Genomic DNA, 18,941 nt, shown 5'->3' on the forward strand with positions numbered 1-18,941 from the left:
GTGACCATATATTTTTTGTTCAGGGCGGGACATCTGCTAAATTAAGTAAAAAAAAAATTCCTTTTTACTAAAATATTATGGTGGAACCACAGATAAATACAACGGTGTGGTAGCCGCTCAAAACTGTGTAGCTGTGGTATAAATAATACATTCTCGAGTTAGTACGACATGAACCGTCGCATCAATAATTTTGAATATTATTCAAGAAAAATGACGTCATAGGTTTTTAAATATTTTAAAACCTGTTAACAAAAAGTAAAGAATAAGATGGAGTATTTTTTATTGGTCGTCGTCGTCTGCTGAGCTCGAGTCTCTTCTCAGAATGAGAGGGTTTACGCCAATAGTCCACCACGCTTGCCAAATGCGGATTGGCAGACTTCACACACGCAGAGAATTAAGAAATTTTCTGTTGTGCAGGTTTCCTCACGATGTTTTCCTTAACCGTTTGAGACACGTGATATTTAATTTCTTAAAATGCACACAACTGAAAAGTTGGAGGTGCATGCCCCGGACCGGATTCGAACCCACACCCTCCGGAATCGGAGGCAGAAGTCATATCCACTGGGCTATCATGGCTATCACGATTTTTTATTGGTAATTATTGATTATTATATTAATTTACGAAATTGTTGTCAGTGTTAAATTTTGAAATACAAATTATGACAAAGGTTTGTTAGAGTATGCGGATGTCAAGGACGTTTGATTTTTATGGGTTTCACCGGCTTCACCACGCAGCTTGTAAACACTCACTCTGGATTTACTCTCTATTCTGTGGGTGGAACAGTAACAAAATAATAAATAAATACTTATTATCAAATAATCTAGTAGAAGTAAATGAATTACTAAGTAATTATTTTTGTTTTGTCAGTTGAATTAGTTTTAAAATATTGGGGTTTGTTTTATTTTATCGGGTAACTAGGTAATATTATAAAAAATTAAAGTTTGTGTTGTTTAGTGGGTAATCTTTGGATCTACTGAATTGATTTTGAAAATTCTTTTATGAGTAGAAAGCCACGTTATTTGTGAGTGTCATAAGCTAAGTGACATATTTAATTGCCGTATTCTCACGGGAACGGGAACTACCTCGGTGAAACCGCGGGACGTCGTCTATAGTTGTACGAGTAAATAAATCACGAAAAAATTACACGAATTTTACCGTCTGGGAACAGCGGGTAAGCCTGAAAACGAGACTGTCCCACCGAAAGTAGGACGTATGGTCACGTTAGGCATACCTTCCATGTAATACCGTGTCTCGTTATCAAAGCTTTGAAAATAGGTTATCTGTTGCAAAGATATCTAATAAAGGCGTAGATATAACTTATAATAAGCTATCTTAAAAAAATACTTACTACAGTGAACACTATTTTGGAACCCATCCGGGATTATTAATCATGAGCCTATGCCTATTCATTCAATGCGGCGTAACTCTAACATTCTCATTTATGCCACAATGCATTCAAGTTAGCAAAATTTTGGAAAACACTTCAGTTAGTACTTATCTAAATAATGTTAGTTAAAATCAAATTAACTTAATATTCAAAAAATTAAAAACAAAAACAACTGTTGAAAATGACTAATCTAATGATAGATGTAGTATAAAGGACTGCATGTCAACAGCTGTATACTGTTGACATAACAAAATTCAGTGTTAGTACCGGATGTTGTCATATTCTGACAGCCGGATGTAGTCTATGTCACGTGGTCATGCCAGTGACGAACATGATGTCAATATACCAACTATTTAAGTAACGAGTGTATAAATACAAGCCTCTCGTGACGATGGAGCTCATTCCAGTATTACAGCGATAGCAGTAGGGTACTAAGCAATATGTAGTGTATTATCTAAAGTACTAAGTAGATACAGTACTCGATTAAGTGAAAGTAATTGAGTGATCAAATTAGTGATTAAGTAAATCACGAGTGTGTGCGTTTACATTACAATATATCAACAATTAATGTTTAACTCCGTCAAAATAGTGTATAAAATAGTGTTGCCAAAGAAATTAGCGTATACATAATGCATGGTATATATACATCTATGCTCGAAAAACATAACATTCCTTCGGTAGTCTCGAACGAATTCACGACAATCGGAAATAGCGAAAAGGTACAAATAGCAAATGATATGCAGATGATGGCAATACAAGGTGGCGAACTATTTCGAATTGATACATTTAGTACGTGCGCGCGAACATTGTAATATTCAAAACATAATCCTCAACTTGCTCCTAACTCGTTAGAGTCAGGAAATTACACGAGCTGACTTACTCTGGCGCTGTGATGCGAAAGTGCCGCGTCAACTGTAGTGTAGGAGATCGTGGCGATTACTTTAAACGACTTAAGAGCCTCAATATTATAGTTTCGAAACCCCTAAGGTATTGGGTTCGATGGGGTCGTAGCAATATCACAACTACTGAAGAGTTTCAATAATAACTTAGTTAACGGACCGGTCTTAAGGTCGAAAGGTTTTGGGTTCAATCTCCGCCCATCGGACCATGAATGTAATATCGACTTCTAAAGTAGTATTTACAAAAAATGGAGCGGGAAAAAGATTACAAAGGTTGAAGGAATTAATAAAATGAAACTTCGCTGTACGTTTTCGTAAAGAATATTTAAATACTGTGTAACCGACAGCAGAAAGAAGAATAAGACAGAATAAGACAGTGGTAGAATCTTTACAAATAGTCAACTGACGTGTCAAAAGTGCTTGTAAACTGAGCCTACTTGAAATAAATGATTTTTGATTTTGATTTTTTTGATTTTGACACCGTTAATATTTGAGTTTTTTCAGTTACAAGTTAATAAAATAATATATTTAAGCTTGTTAAAATTATTATCTTTTTTTTTAATATGACCAATATTCCCATTTCCCTCCAGTTAGTCTTCAAGCCTGTGTTTGGAGTGGGTACGACAATAAACCAACGGGTGGGGATCGAACCACCACCCCTCGGTGATGAGTCCAACCGTTGAGCTATTGAGGCTACCTTACAGAATGAAATCCTCAAAATAGATTAAAGATAGTTTCAATAATAGAGATAAATTTGAAAACATCCTGTAAATAAAATTTCAATTAATCCAGATCAATGTAATACTGTTAAAACCCCAGTGTCAGCTTAAGTTTCACTATATTAAAGCGCGCAGCGTGTCGGTACGATATGGATAAAATTAGAAGCGCAAGTGAGATGCCGAATTATGACTTTCACGTGAGTGAAAAGAACGGAGCGATTGACGCGCGAAGCAAACTTTATGACGTGAGCGCCAAAACCATTTTTACCTAATTGCAAGTAAATTAAACAACATAACGAAAAACAAAACGGCCATGTTCAAGATTTATACCTAATTTTCTATACATAACAAAAATTTAAGAATATAAGTTTGCTTTTCCTGAGATTGAAAGCAAAATGTGAGCAAAACATGTAAGTATTTTCAAAAAAAAAAACTATCGAGAAAAGTTTTACAAATTGTGTATTTTGTATAGTCATAACGAAGCTAACACTTTGAAATATCATTTACCCAAATATGAGGCTCTTAACTTTTCCAGAGTCTGAGATCCATAACCATTTGTAACCACCAAATTACATATTGCACACTCTTAAGGAAGACGGGTGGAAAAATACCGCTAGCTCTTGTACTAGGCAGCAACCCCGTGACGCGCGAGCTTCGCGCATATTTCGCTCATGCAGCGTGACGCGAATTCTCAAGTAAGTTCCGCTCCGCGCTGCAATGCAGTGAACAGGCAGACAACGTTTTATTCAATATGAAATTCGACACTTGCAATCTATACGTAAAGAGAAAACTGTTTCAAACTTTATTCAAGTGAGAGATAATCTCGCATAGACAGCTAAACTATACATTACTAGCGGACGCCCGCGACTTCGTCCGCGTGAAACTCGATGTAAACTTTCAACTACCATCCTACCCTAATCTCTACCCTACCCTACCCTACCCTACCCTACCCTAACCTACCCTACCCTACCCCTATCCTACCCTAATCCCTATCCCACCCGTACCCCTATCTCACCCCTATCCTACCCCTACCCTACCCCTACTTCCCTATCTTACTTTGGAAAATTGTTTTACCAATAGAAAGCTACGCTATTTGCGAGTGTCATATAAAAAACCTATTCTCATAGATACTGAATAAGCACAAAAAATTTCATCAAAATCGGTCAAGCCGTTTCGGAGGAGTATGGCAACGAAAACTGTGACACGAGAATTTTATATATTAGATTTTACATATCCATATTTATTATCTATACAAAATATGTTTTTTGGCATCTGCACATGTAAGTAATAATTAATAGGTTGTCGGAGTCAGGATTGTTAGAAATAGGATCCAAAAACTTTAGTAGAGTTAGATACATAGATAAGTAGCTAAGTTCTAACTTTAGTCACCGCTCACATTGCAAAGTTCTAATGCAAATTCAATTTGTAATTGAGTCGATTCAATATCTATGGATGCTTCAGTGAAAATGTGACTATTTACACGTAAACCGTACAAATCAATTTATTTTAATAGGGTTATAAAGGGTTTCCTGAGTCCAGGAAAGTAATTTTTTAACTCCAAGTTTTCTGAGACTTTCTTGGAGGTCTCAGGACTTGCTAAGACTACATAATCCGTGCTAACCACTGTTAAGTAACACCTGTTAATCTATTGAGCAAAAAACACGCTTATTTTGTTTTAGGTTTCAAAAGATTGCTGTAATGTCGAGCAATGCACATTTTAGATGCAAAAATGCCCTGTACCAGTAGCGAAGACTAAGATTTATCGTAGGTAACCCGTTCATTAATTTTTTTAGTGTTTTTGGCGTGTTCGTTAAATTATTTGCGTCCGTAAAATTCTCAAATTTTAAAGGTAACCCGAAAGGAATCGGGTTGTTAGGAACCATCGCCCCTGCTGCCTACCCTAAAGTCTCATCGACCAGTATTGAAGAAGGAATTATCCATCCATTTTGTATAATTTGTAAGCAAAGTGCACGATAACCTTATGCACGCTCCTGACGACGAGTAAGTTATTTAAATGTTTGCTGTAATCAACTATCGTAAAAATCAACGTAAAAATGTAAATACATATATCAGCGCCTAATAACAGTAAATTTGTCACAATTGCTGTACATTTAATATACCAAAGCCACCTGCTATTAGATTTAATTATTTGGTAATAGCTTCCACGCACGGCGGTATACATGATAATGTACTAATGATAATAATCTATACATTAATAATGCTGGAACGAAGCGTCTGTCTGTACATTTTTGTCTATACCTACTATATCATAAACTAGAGGACGCCTGCGTCTTCGTCCGCCTTCAGATTTCCTTATCTCCTGGCCCTCTCTCAAAATTCGTTTTAGGGGACGTTTTTTGTTTTATTTTATTTTTTTGTTCTTTACAAGATAGTTGACTTCAATCTCATCTAATGGTAAGTGATGATGCAGTCTAAGATGGAAGCGGGCTAACTTGTTAGGAGGAGGATGATAATCCACGCCCCTTTCGGTTTCTACACGACATCGTACTGGAACGCTAAATCGCTTAGCGGTACGTCGTCACGTCCACTAATTATAAACTGCCTCAAGTGGTTCTCGAGATATCATGATGTACTCATGATATCTCAATCTCTCGATGTAATAAATCACAATAACAGTAAAGATCTTTGCTTTTATTTTATTGGTATATATATATATACCGTACCGTACCGTATATACCGTATATGTATATTGTATATTAGGTACAGATTATAGATTCAAATGAGTCTCTTTATAATAATAGTCGGCTCATCTGCTGTTAAGGTAAGCCATCTATCTTGCAACTTCGAAGACCATGTAAGTATCATAGCTAACCTGACGGCCTTCGGAGCGAAACATAACAATGCTGCTTGGCGAAAATAAGCTGTTCGGTAGTACTTCCATGAACGAGCATTATCATAAAAAGCTGTACTACCGAAACCGAAAGGGATGTGGATTTTCATCCTCCACCGAACAAGTTGGCCCCCTTCATTCTTAGACTGCATCATCACTTACCATCAGGTGAGATTGTAGTCAAGGGCTAACTTGTAAAGAATAAAAAAATAAAAAAAACACTACTACAAATAAAGATTGGTTGAGTTTGCTCGGTCGTGCGTATGCAACAAAAGCTATAGATTTGGTCTTGACCCCCCAATACTTGGTCTGTTGGTGGTTCCGAGACTTGGTTGTAAACCATTCGGAGTATCTCTACGTGACCGAATCAGAAATGAGGATTCAATCCGTAGAATAACCAAAGTCACTGACATCAGCTTAACAAGTCGCGAAGCTGAAGTGGCTTAACGTCCAAAGTTACTGGAATGGCCCCGCACTAGAAAGCGCAGCATTGGTCGACCCCCCTCCACATCAGGTGGACTGACCAAGACCTGTCCTGCAGTGGCCCCCCAGCAATCCAACCAATCTATCGTACCCAAGTTTATGTTTGTCTCTACGCATGGAATGCTGAAGGCAACCTACTCACGATCAGCAGCTAAACTACGTCACGTGTGGAGGCACCCATAACCTTACAAAGCATTTCGGTATTCGCGAGGAAGAGAATGGAAAAATTTTCCCGGTGAAGGAAAAACACGGCCTACATCAGGTAAGAATTGTAAAGGGAAATATGTTGGCATATTCCAGATTTTTCCAGAAAATATGTCCTCGTTATCTACACAGTTTAATGGCACTCCGCGTAATTTGCTGCCGTAATGCAATACGAGGCCTAAATACATGCATTAGGCCACAACCGTACAAGCGACGCGTGACGGTTCAACTGGTTCAAATTATTTATTACTAGCAGACACCACGCGGTTTCACTCGCGTGGTTCCCGTTTCCGTAAGAATACGGGGATAAAATATAGTGAAAGAATTTTTCAAATCGGTTCAGTAGTTTCAGAGCAATGCAAACAAACAAATCAGTTTTTAATAATAATATACGAGTACATAATAATCTTCATCATTAATTGTCTGTCTCGACTACTTGCCTAGATCTCCCTCCTTATGTCCATATTTCCTCTCCTCTAAGAATAGGAGAGTGTGGAGACCACGAAATAATCAGATTGTAAAAACACCACTACAAACGTACTCCAAGTTTAACACAACTTATAGCACGAACTGGTTTGCTAGCCTCCACGCATACTTAGCCTTATTATTCAAATATACAACAATAAGGCCCATTATTGCCTGTGCGTGGAACGGTCGTCGTGGGTGAAATATGTGGCGAGAGATACGCGGCCAGCGCGACACGCCCTCGACCCGCCACGGCAATTACGGCCCTAACGACACATCGCCCAAGGCGGTGCGGCTTCATTTGCCTTATGGGGGCACTAAACTAATAGCTGACCCACCAACTTTGCGCAGAGGTGGGCTTAGTTTACAAGCACTTTTGAAATGTCAAGTCTGTTAGCGATTCTAACCGGTTCGGAAGGATGAATCTACTAAGAGCGGGCGTAAAGGAGAATGGACTAGCAGATCGAAGTAGCGTACATAATGGAAACTTATTAATAGTTGTTTATCATGATTTAAATAAGAAAAAAGCAAATGGTAAGCAGTCTCGAAAAGCAGGGAGAAAAAAGATATACCTTAAAATTAGTAGGTACCCTATCTATCCATAATTGTGAAAAACACCACCGCCGACATACAACTGCGTAATTGCTTCATAAATACTACAAGGCGTATCAGTCGTAGGCAACAAGTTGTTTTTTGTTAATAAAATACAATTTTTTTCCTTCGATTCCCGTTTTGTAAAATCTAAATATTTCTTTTACAAACATCAATAAAATAATAGTTTAAATTAATACAAAGGTATGTGTACGACACTTCAGAATGTGACTCCCACTTTGGCCAACCTCCTTTGCACTTTTTTAAACAATCGTCATTTAATATTGTCGAATTATGGTTTACAAATAGCTTTCCTTTGGTATAACAAAGTCTAAGCTAACATCTATAAAGTAATGTACGAATTTTAACGCGGTTTTCATCATTACTTATAGATACATTTTTAATAGATCGTACGTTATAATACCATTGCTTTTCATGCGGACGATTTTGCGGCGGCCTTTTTTTATTCTCTAAAGTTAGCCCTTGACTACAATCTCACCGGATGTGATGATGCAATCTAAAGTGGAAGCGGCTAGCTTGTTAGGAGTAGGATGAAAATCCACGCCACTTATAGTTTCTACACGATATCGTACCGGAACGACAAATCGCTTGGCGGTACGTCTTCGCAGGCGAAGCCTCCCACTAACCAGATGTACTTCCTTGTACTTCCTAAACTATGACAGACTGCACTGTTATTGTTAAAACAAAAACCTTATGATCGAAAAATTCCGATGGCAGTAGAACCCTAGACCTCATTCACCGGTTTCAAATTTCTTTCTACCCGCTATTGAGGTTGTATATATATCTGTTACAAGTCTAACAATACACTAGATAGAGGGTTATATTTGGAAACATGCAACTTCCGCGCCGCGAACTGTTGGAAACAAACCTGAATGATTTTAAAAATAAAAATCCCCTTCGGCCCGCTGCGGCTCAAATCCGATATTTTAAAATTCACAAGCGTGGCGCGACGCCACGGAGGAAGTCTGCCGCCTTCTGTTCCAATTGTTTCACTTGTAAATCGGATTTCATTTTAAAATGATTTTTCATTTTACTCGCAGCTAACTTAAACACCTTCGCGTAGGCACTATATTAAATTCAATAGCATTTTTTGTGAACCGACTACTGATTCGTACTATAAATACGTGGAATGCCTTTCCATTTTCGTTTCCGTTTCAAACTACAAGTCAATAGGGAATCGACATCTATAAGCAAACGCTTTCCAGGCTGTATTTGCTTACTATAGCTTGGAAAAATCGTTTGTAACACTCCCGATGGTCCGCGGGGGACGGGGGACGGGTAACAATGACAGCAAAAACTTGACCGCTACACATGACTTACGTTACGAATAAGTCTTCAGACATCTCTTAATATCCTATGTTGATATTACAATATACAAGCACGTGTATTATAGATTAACTAACTACATATTTTATTAAATATTCCACCTCATGATGGGAAGTCACTCAGTCTATCACTGGACAAATGAAGATGGTCTTAAAAAGGAGAAATCCAGTCTGGATACAAAATCGGGCTCAAAATTTACAAATGATACAGAGCTGAAAATTGGCCATAAATTAGAATAATCAAAGAAAACTCATAAGGCCAATTTTCAAAGAAATCTATATTTGCCTACTCAGTTAAATTACTTGTTACAAGTGGGCTATAATTCGTATCCCTTTGAAATAAAATTCATTCCATTATCTGTGTCTAACTGACAGGCGACGGTTTTAGTAAGGGTTTGACACTAACTTGACATATATTATAATAAAATTATGTTTATAATTATATTTGACAATGACATCTCATTTATGGATTGACTTTGACATTGAGAGCCCGCAAAGACAACTGACAATCAGTAAATTACGCATCAAAGAGCATAATATAGAAATCACTGCGGTCGGTTTAAAAATGATGAAATCAGATAATTTTCCCTGTTGGCGAATGTTATTTCGGCTAAGATTCTATTGGAGTTATCTAGTAAAATATACACGAATTTTAGGACCTTTTTAATTTCTGTATCGTTCTGAAAAGTGGGCCCAATTTCGGACATCTTTAAAAATAAAAGTTCCAATAGTTACTGCACTGAACACTCTGCAGCGATCGGTCCGGTGCCCCGCGCGACAGGTTCGCTAAACAAGCCACGACATGTTGTTTTAAAAATAAACTCAGCGAACAACTTTATTTTAGTGCATTATTTTTGGACAATGACAGGCTTTTAGAACTAGCTCTTCACAATAATTCTGCCGGTTGTCCCTGGGGCCGACTGACACTACACTTCTGGCGTTGGGTCGCCGATCCAGCATCTTTGGACCTTGCGTCCATCGGCCCTTCGAACTTTATTTAATAGTCTACCTGACTCTAGAAGACATATACTATCACAATATTGCCGCTCTATGCGGTATGTACAGCAATGCTAATTGCAAGCTAAGCTGCATTGTTGTGTTCCACACTGAAGCTAAAACTATATTAGTGAATAACTATATTTCTTCGCAATCATAGTCCGATGAAACAATAAAATAGTGGTTGGTAGTACGGGTAGAAGACGAGTAAGATCGATGGCTTTACGTGCACTCCGAGACACAGGGTTTGCAATATTCTACCAACTTTACAACTCCAGGCTGTTTCAAGCGTTGCAATGGAAACTCAATAACCCATTTTTTACCTGACCCAGAATTAATTAAACCATGACCAAAAAGTGAACAAGTTACGAGTAACAGTTATACAATAAGGCAGTTAGTTGCGTTCACATATTAAGTTAAGAAACTATTTTATCTTCCGGAATCTAGGTCAGTTACTTTTCAAAGAGAAATAACAAATAACTTCAAGATCAATACAAAAGTTTTATTTCTTTTTAGACTAAAATAAACGTACATTATATAGTTTAGTTTATTTATAATTACTTTTTTATTTATCTTGTCGTTTAATGATGAATAATTGCTTAAGCTTTGGTATAGTGACATTGTTATAAATCTATACTTATATTATAAAGCTGAAGAGTTTGTTTGTTTGTTTGATTGAACGCGCTAATCTCAGGAACTACTAATCCGATTTGAAAAATTCTTTCAGTGTTAGATAGCCCATTTATTGAGGAAGGCTATAGGCTATATTATCCCCATATTCCTACGAAAATGGGAACCACGCGCGTGAAACCACGCGGCGTCAGCGAGTACTTTAATAATTCTCAACCTATAAAGCTAGCAAAGCTTCAGGTTCCATCATTACATAGGTATATCTAATATTTTATTTACCTTTCCAAATAAGTAAAAGGCGTATATGACGACGTATGATGATTGTACTACCAGTTAACCCAGAAACCAGGCTTTAGTTCAAGTTGAAAACATTTCAACTTCTTATCGATAAAATAAAACTAATTAATTTCATAGTTTTCTTTCATTAAACCTGCAACAAATAGTTAATTAGATTATAATTACGCTAATTACAACAGTTTTACATAGCTAATCGTATATTAAAAAAAAAAACTCATTACTACATGAACTAAGTAATTTTAAGTCTCTTTTAAGAAAGACGCCCCTCGTAGCTCGGGCGGCGCGGCGCGGTCGTGCGGGGGGTAACGTAGCGGGGTGCGGGGCGGGTAGCGAGGGTATCGACCGCTCCATTATACGACCGGGCCGTTCACCCGCTACGCCGTAGTAGCATCGTAGCCGAAAACAACGTAGCCGCGTAGCGACGCTGTAGGCTGTAGGCCTGGCCAATCTTAATTGAACTCTTTTTCTTTGGAAGAATGGGAAGAACTATATTTTCTTTGGTATCTCATAATTATCTACTTATCTATTATATGAAAATGTAATGATGTTTCATTAGGTTGTATTAAAGCAAATACGACTTTCGTACGGTACGAGCGAACTTTCATAATGAAATTCTAATTCTAATTCACGTGCAGCGAGAACAATATGACAGTAACACATTCATTTGGAATCGTACATTTGTTATTTTATATCAATGTGAAGGCATATCATAGAGGATTTTTTGGTGGATAACAAAATTGGATTTAAAATTAAAAAAAAAATCGTTTTAATAATGAGTTACGTTTGGAGTACATGGAAAAGACAAAAAATATATCTGGCATCCACTTACGTTATTCACTAAAACAGTTGATATCTAGAACACCAAATAACAAAATGTAATCACTAATAACGTCTAATAGCTTCGTCCTTGAGTCGGAGCGGGCCGATAATGGCTCCGCCACGAAAATTACTACGATGTACGACTATTATGTTACATTCATTTTTGATTATTGATTGCCGTGATAGCCTAGTGGCGTGATATTCAGAGTACGTAGGTTCGATTACGTTCCGGGGCATGCACCACCAACTTATCAGTTAATGCATTTTTAAGAAATTAGATATCACGTGTCGCAAACGGTAGAGGAAAGTTTATGAAGTCAGCTAATCCATATTTGGCCAGCGTGGACTATTAGCCTAACTCCTCTTATTTTGAGAGTAGTCTCGTGCTCAACAGTGAGTCGAATATGGGTTGTTAATGACGATTTTTAGTTATTTGTAGAGATAAAAAAATTATATTGCTATAAATATATTTCTAGCTTCTGACTTTTTGGTGTTCTAGACTTTAAACTTTTTGGTGTTCCAGCGCCCGTGTACGTGACGCCTAGCTGTTAAGTCTGTACTTCATGTGATGACGATCACCGAGAACCATATTCTTTATAACGGAAAACAAGTATAATCATGGCGGAGAAGCTGATGACGGAGGATCGACTAAAAGTAGTTTCGTTATTCAATCAATACTCATAAATCTCTGACATGGCGCTCGTGTCGCAAGTTAATGTATATTTAATTATATATTGATAAGTATATATTGTATGATTAAGTAAATATTTTCTCAGATAACTTATACGTCTATAGCACCATAACTAGGATCTCAGTATATTCTAACATAGAAACACATTTTAAAGAAAACCCTTATTATAAGGTTTGAATATACTATAATCAGAGGACGTAAACTTTAAATCAGTGTGCGTGAAGCCTTACAAATTATGAAGGGACCAAAAGGGTCGCGAGGCTCGTTCAAAACCTTTTATTTGTGCATAATATACAAGTTGTCATGTTGCTTGTTATCTTTTAATTTACTTCTGAAATAGAATAAAAGAAAATTTTGTTTCAAAAAAAGTATATTTTTTTATTTTTTCAACGACCTTTCAGTTATTTGATGTATTCAAATAAATTATTTGGTTACATTTTCATCTCAGAATCATATATCATATATTTACTAAACTGATTTCAAAACTGGTTTGAAATTAGTCCTTCTAAGATTCAATCGCTAACATCATTTTAAATACTTCCATCAACTGACTTCCACCAAAAATAAAAGCCTCTGGCTCTAAAAGCGTACAATATGAATCCATTGAGTTGTACGCTCTACAGCCTCCATTGTAGCGAGAATACGCGAGAATACGCCACGCTATGGAATTAAATCACTTGTGCCCATTCACGCCTATATTGACCGCCCGCGTGGAAGATAGGTTTTTTTTACCCGACTACGCCGAAGCTTAAAAGGTGGATTATCATTTTAGCAGTCTACTCGTATGTATGTATTTTTGGATGTTCATCTACTAATTATTAAACTATTCATCTAATTTTGATCTTATCTTGTTAACCACGATTATAACCGATCTTTTCTATAGACGATTTTCAGTTGGTTTATTAATTTCTTTGTTACTCGTATTTGTGTGGTTGAAGAGATTGTTGTTCATTTTCATTTGTAAGTTACTAAGCTATATTATATAATACTAATAGTGAACCAATTATATATTATTTGACTAAATTCGGCCTCGATATTAAGCGGAATACCATAGCCTATAACACAATATTACCTGACATAATATTAGGAACATGTTCTGTAATACACTGGCTTGTGCCCGTCAACTTGTGGCTATGTTAAGCGTAATACGCCTGTAATTACACCGCCAGCCACCCTTCTAACCCAAACATAACTATGTTTAGCTGTAGTTATAGGCATACTAACACAAATATAAATAAATATAAATATACTTAAACAATAGACATCACTATCTAGCCCCAAAGTAAGCATACAGAGTAGCTTGTGTTATGGGTGCTAAGATAGTTGATATTATAATATTAATATACAATTATATACTACATATAAATACTTATATAATGTATAAATACACACAGACACTGGAAAACACCAATGCTCATCACACAAATATTTTCCAGTTGTGGGACTCGAACCCACGGCCGTGGATGTAGAAAGCAGGGTCACTACCCCCTGCGCCACGCGGCCGTCACACAAGTAAAGAAAACATATCTGAAATTATTTTATTAATTTACTTTTCAAATTCTTATTACATCTAAATATATTTAACTCAAAGGTGACTGACTGACATAGTGATCTATCAAAGCACAGCCCAAACCACTGGACGGATCGGGCTGAAATTTGGCATGCAAGTAGATGTTATTACGTAACTATCCGCTAAGAAAGGATTTTGATCAATTCTACCCCCAAGGGGATAAAATAGGGGATGAAAGTTTGTATGAAACTTTGGCAATTTTACGGCGATTTGGCTGATATTTGGAATAACAATTGATTTTACTCTAAATTAGCACATATGCTACTTATAGACTTAAAAAAGGCTTATACGGCGACGTACGATGATTGCACATTAATGACAATAGTATTTATTAGCTAGTCACCTATACTATTTATTTAACACCGATAAGCCATCATAATAATGCATTGCTAACTATTTTCAGCAGGCGTTATCACCGTTTGTAATTCATTGTATTATATGCGAAATAATTTTACTACTTATCTGCAGTTGGTACTTCACTGACCGCGATCTATGTCGATATATGTGGAGAAGGGTTTTCTAACAGGTTTATACTTGTGGTCTAAACTAATAAATCTTAGAGAAGAATCTATTGCGGAAAAATGTGTTACCAACGAGTATATTAATATTACATAGTGGTAAAGTTTGTGGTATTGTTCCACATTGTTGTTGTTGTTATTGTGTTGTTTTTGTTTTGATTTTGAAAATTCTTTTACCATTAGAAAGCCACGTAATTGTTGAGTGTTTTATGCTATATTTTATTCTGGTATTCTCACGAGAACGGGAAGTAAGTAGGTAAAACCGCGGGGCGGCTAATTTATATCAATTTCAGAAATGGTATTTATAATTTTATAGAACCTATGTTGCGCTAGTGCGATGTCTCGCACACTTAATGTTAAGTGATTGCCGCCACATATGTATGTAGGTACATTTGCTACACCAAGCGAGTATATTATTATTAATTTATCCTATCTGTTAGTCTATTATCGTATTAACGTTGAATGTATTCGGCCGGATATGGTTACGACCGGGGCCGTAACCGGGGATGATGTTGGTTGTAATCGCGTAAACGCATCACGTCGCCGCGGTCGCCGGGGGGAGAGGGGGTATATTGCCTAATTTCTTTCTTAATAGCTTATAGCACTGAGGGTCGAAATAGGGTTGGCAATGAATAAAAAAACAGAAATGTTAGAGTGATACAACTAACTCCCAAAAACTAGCATTATTATCTACGAGTATCTGTCTATACTAATATTATATATAGGTAAAGTTTGTGGTGTTGTAGGGGTAACCCATTTTTGTCACTGAGAGGATTTTGTAAATTATTTTACCACTAAGAAGTTATTACCACATTATTTGTGAGTGTCAAAAGCTATATTATATCCCTGTATTATCACGGGAATTATGCGGGTGAAACCACAAACAGTGCTCAAATTATAACATAATACATTATAGTGCTCAAATTTACAAACATGGTCTGGATGTGGACTTAGACTATACTAGTACAGGCTGTTAATGCATGCTCATCCTTTGTATTGTACAAAAAACATTTCCTAAAGTAACTTCTGATTAAAAGAAAACCGCATCCCAAACGGTCTATCCGTTTGCAAGTTTACCACAGATACACATAACTAACTAAACTAATTTCAATATCCTATCTGGGTCTCAGTAACATGTATGTCAAAGTCATGAATGCTATATAATAAATAAATAATAAGTTGAGGTCGACAACCCTAGGTCACAGGGCCAGGGTAGGCCCCGGTATCGGGGTCGCGGTCAGCGTGCTATCGACAGGGGTGATTAATTAACCCCCGTGATTAATGTGTACGCGAAAAAACAAAGCTAATCAATTTCTGCCCCTCCCGCACCCTCGCGTACCTCCCCGCACCGGCACAGGGGGTCGTAGTTTTAGACGAGAATCCATGATACCAGTATACAGGGTGATATATACAAGGTTGTTGTTGCATTGTATAAAAAAAATATTACTGTCAAGAATTAACAAATAGATCAGCAGCTTTTCTTCAAATTGGAATATAGATTGAGAGCTTGTAATAGTCAGACTTCCGTCTTTATGAAAGGTGATAATTTGCCAGTCTCCTAACTTCCGACTGGATACGTGATTTCTCATGTTGAATAGACAACAATTCGATTGAAACACAACCATCAAATTCAAATTTCATTTATTTCAAGTAGGCTCAGTTTACAAGCACTTTTGATACGTCAATTGACTATTTGTAAAGATTCTACTACCGGTTCGGAAGGCAGGTTCTGCTGAGAAGAAACCGGCAAGAAACTCAACAGTTGCTCTTTAAAAAAAAATCATACAATATTATAATTTACAATTGATGACAACATTACAATTTATTATAGTTTTACTTCCTGTGTGAAGCTGGAAGTTGGTCCAATGGCCTCCAAGCATCTTTATCATTAAGGAAATTATCAATGGTGTAGTAACTTCGACTAAGTAAATGTTTTTTAATACATTGCTCAAAGCTATGCATTGGCAGGTCCATCACAGTATGCAATATACTGCTAGATATAGAAGCTAGCTAGAGCTTGTATGTATAAGCTCGTACGTATCCGTCGTGCCTAACAAAAAATTCTCTGTTATCAGTCTCCTCACTTGCAACTAGATTTGTCATGATGTTACGAAGAAAATATAAAAATATGACGCTTAATATTTGGATTATTGAGGGATTTCAAACCTACTAACTCTCAAATCTACCACAGACCAAACTGCATAATCAGCTACCGTACCTACTTATGGCATGAGCTGACAAACATAACTTTAGTAAAACTGACACAGATCTAGCCATGGCAGGCCAATCCCAATGTATTTGTATGAAACAGGATTTACCATATAATCGGCTTATAAAACTGAACACGGTATTAAGATAAACCGATTAAATCTCAGCCGATCTTGCGATCCGCGCCGATTGGTGGATTATACGCAGATATTCGCTGTTCATAAAACCACAACACAATGCCATGAACCATCTAATATGATGTTTGTTTGTATGTCTGTTTCATTAGGTTCTGCCATCAAATCACACAAAATCCAAAATGATGGAAAAGTTTGCGGGAGGCTTTTAAACGAAAATTGGATGGGTTATAACTTAAAACAACCATTTCATACATATAAATGTAAAAAAGGTGACCGAAGTTTGACTAAACTTGGCACCCTAACTTTGTTTGTTATGCTTTTGCGCCTGAATCATTAAACCGATTTTAAAACATTTTTATTTTAAACGACCCAGACACGCTTACTCCGATAACTTAAAATTTAGTTTTTCAGATATACCCTAATAAAATGTAGGCTATGTGTTAATCCAGGTTATCTTTATTCCAAAATTCAGGCAAATCTGTTAAGTAATTTCAACGTGAATGTGTAACAAATATATACACGCGCACACCTTCGTAATTTTATCGTCACATTTACTATTACGTCACACGTTATAATTACGCATCGATAAAAAAATTACATGCTTATCGCATTTCCGCTGTATATTTTTTTTAATCGTAATAACGATAATTCAATATCTTATAATTGAATTTAAGATAACAATCTCAATCGCTAAAGTTTTTAAAACTTCATTGGCGCAGATGGAAAATATTTAAAAATAAAAAAAATCATTCATTTATTTTCACTGGGCTTAGTTATCAAGCAATTTTAAAACATCAAGTTTGTCAGTTTGTAGGGATTTTGCTTGTGACAGAGTATTTTATGTTTTCTAAATTTTGAAAAAGTAAATCATTTTTATGTTTTAATTCTTTACAAGTTAGCCCTTGACTACAATCTCAGCTGATGGTAAGTGATGATGCAATTAAGGTGGAAGCGGTTCTACACGGCATCGTACCAGAACGCTAAATCGCTTAGCGGTACGTCTTTGCCGGTCGGGTGGTAACTAGCCCCGGCCGAAGCTTCCCACCAGCCAAAAAAAGTTTATAGTCGAACGACTAATCACTAATGGAATTAGTTGAACAGAAAAAATAAGAAAATGAAAAATTTGTACAAGATCTAGTTTAATGGAAGGCTTTGGCCTTTTGTCATGGCATGGCATGAACTACGAGTATCATAAAAAAAGTCAGAAATGGGACATGAAATATGATAAAAAAGTCAGAGTAAAACGGGGTTGTAGACATTTGACGTATTTACTTTCAAACAGTTCAAACGTGTCGGAGATGGTTTGCTAAATTTCTTCTTCTGCTTCTTACTTGCGCACTCTTGGCAGAGTGGTCGTGGTTGCCACGGTGTGTTATTTATCATTTGGCGGTTGGCTGCATTGCAACAACAACCGGCTATTGTATTTTGTGTTGCTGTCTCCATCGAATAAGAGACTTCAGAACTTATCTTTTTCCACCTGGCCCCCTACCACGAAACGTTCAATCGAGCCCACATTTTTGAAAATTTGGCCAAAGGAATTCAAAAAATTTGCTAAATGAAAGAGTGACATTTTAATAAAAGAATAAGAACACATCAGATAAAAATCAATTTTTTAAGTAAAATAATATTGTTTTAATATGACCTCTTAATGCTCACATAAATTCAACTCTTCATTGCTGCAGTTACTGGTTTATATTACAGTTTACGTAATAGCTTAAACTAGTCATGATAAATTAACAGATTTAAAAATGACGCACCCTGTAGGTGGATTTCCTCCGCTCATCGCAGCTGACGTCATCTCTCCATCTCTTAGACGAGTATATTGGCTTAGAACAAGAGTGTCTGTACGTTGAATATTGTTTTTTCGATATTACATTCCATTAAAAATGCATTTAATTATCCAACAATCCAAACCATATTTCATAATATAAGGAAATCTCTAATATGCAAACACATATATGCATTTTGTAACAGCTGAAATACATATTTTGTGATAAAACCCATTTTATAGTTTTGTCTGTCTATTGAGCTCACCCGCTGCTGTCTTCGCAATTGTGGCCAGTTTTAGGGTTTTATTAACTGACAATTTCGCTATTACGAATAAAAATTTTATAACAAAGTAAAATCAA

The 18,941-nt window shown here is 36.5% G+C and overlaps 1 protein-coding gene across 1 annotated transcript in view; it reads right to left on the reverse strand.

Moving 5' to 3' along the window:
* LOC112049332 (uncharacterized) overlaps positions 1–18,941 on the reverse strand; it is a 92,495-nt gene that overhangs the window by 37,482 nt on the left and 36,072 nt on the right. The gene's annotated exons all lie outside the window — the stretch shown is intronic.

This window comes from Bicyclus anynana, chromosome 3 (genome assembly GCF_947172395.1).
Source record: "Bicyclus anynana chromosome 3, ilBicAnyn1.1, whole genome shotgun sequence".
Lineage (NCBI taxonomy): Eukaryota > Metazoa > Arthropoda > Insecta > Lepidoptera > Nymphalidae > Bicyclus > Bicyclus anynana.